This window comes from Medicago truncatula, chromosome 7 (genome assembly GCF_003473485.1).
Source record: "Medicago truncatula cultivar Jemalong A17 chromosome 7, MtrunA17r5.0-ANR, whole genome shotgun sequence".
Classification (NCBI taxonomy): Eukaryota; Viridiplantae; Streptophyta; class Magnoliopsida; order Fabales; family Fabaceae; genus Medicago; species Medicago truncatula.
In genome coordinates, this window is record NC_053048.1 from 33,476,852 (window position 1) to 33,478,566 (window position 1,715).

The following is a 1,715-nucleotide window of genomic DNA, read 5'->3' on the forward strand; positions in this document are numbered from 1 at the left end:
TTTGAAAGGTTTGAATTTAAGCTACAATGTGAGGATCATAAGAGTACACACAAGCAAAGCATTATATCATATTCCTAGGGATATTTTCACACATTATTTCACATGTCAAAATATCATAATATGTAAAAAATGCATCAAGAACATATATGGAATTTAATGAGCAAGAATTAAAAGAACAAAGTAAAGAAAATAAATGCAAAAATAAGCAAATAAATTCTAACACTTGGAGGAAAAATTAAAATGATAGAGAAATATTTTTAGAAGATTTTTTAGAAGCATAAAACACCAAGAAAGTGTAAAAAAAGTATTTAAAACACAATTAAAAAGCAATTAAAAAAGGCTCAGCAGGACTTAATCTGGACCGTTGGATGAATCCAGAGGTCCAGATCTAGCTCCCAAGATCACATCACAGCCACTGGATCAAAGATCCAAGGGTCCAGAAAAAAGCACAAAAGATAGTGTAAAATTGCAGGAAGCACAGTGACCGTTAGATCAAAGATCTAACGGTTCAAACAGAAGATATACCATATTCCACACAAAAAGATCACACACAGGAAACAAAATCAAATACACAGCAGCCATCAGATCTTGGAACAATCCAGATCTGATGGTTCACAATACGAAGGAGCATAGCAAGAGCATGCACGCGCGCGCGTGGGAACAGAGGAGTATATAAAAAGGAGTTTCAACAAAAAAAAAAACACAAAATCCTCAAAAAAACCTCTCTCTTCTTTGGATTCTAGAGAGAGAGAGTCTGACCTCTCTCTAGAATCCGGTCGTCTTCTCCGGTTATGCTCAGCTTCTCCGGCGCGGTGGCCGGCCACCGAAAAATTTTCCTTGCTCCGATTCAAATTTTTTTTACATTTTCAAACATCCTTTTTTCTCCTATGCATGAATCTGAGCTTAGTTTTTTGAAAAAGAATTTCAACCGGAGTAGATCTGAGTTTGAAGTTGCGGTTTTGAATGAAGTTTTTCTTTGTTCTTTGTGCTTTTTTGGTTACGTGCTTTTAGAATCCTACAGATTTACACTTGATTCTCCTTTTTTATCTATTCTTGCGAAAAAAAGGTGAAGTTTGAGTTTTACCTGTGGTTTTCTTGGTGATTCCGAACCGGATCTTCAAGGAAAACTTGATTTTAATCTTGTTCCGTTGATTCTGGCTTGGTTTCTTGCTGTTCCGATCCTCTCTTCTTCTTCACAGGTTCGATATGTTGATTTTCGTCCCTCTTCTTCGTCTCCGGGAAAGCCTCTGCGATCGTGCTTGAGTTCGCCGCTTTCAGTAGTGGACTCGCACTTGAATTGCGGAGCAACGATTCAATGATGAAGATTCCTTGACGAATCTCTGAGAATCAAAGCCATTTCAATGGATTCTAGCTCTGGAAATTTCTAGGGTTTTTCCTTGTGTTTAGTATATGGTAACACTATGGCATGAAGTTTCACATAATTAATTCAGCCACTAAATCCTATCCAAATTTAACATGAACCTAATATCCTTTAATATGTATCAATACTATATAACACTTGGAAGAGATCAAATGTATATTGAACTGGATCCAATGAAGATAACTTGCTACAATTAAATTACTAGTAAACTATTAAATGTGTCGTTGTCATCGTAAGTCGCTCTCAAATTAATTAAATTACTAGTAAACTATTAAATGCGTCATTGTCATCGTAAGTCGTCCTCAAATTAGTTTCCGATTCTGTTAATATTTTA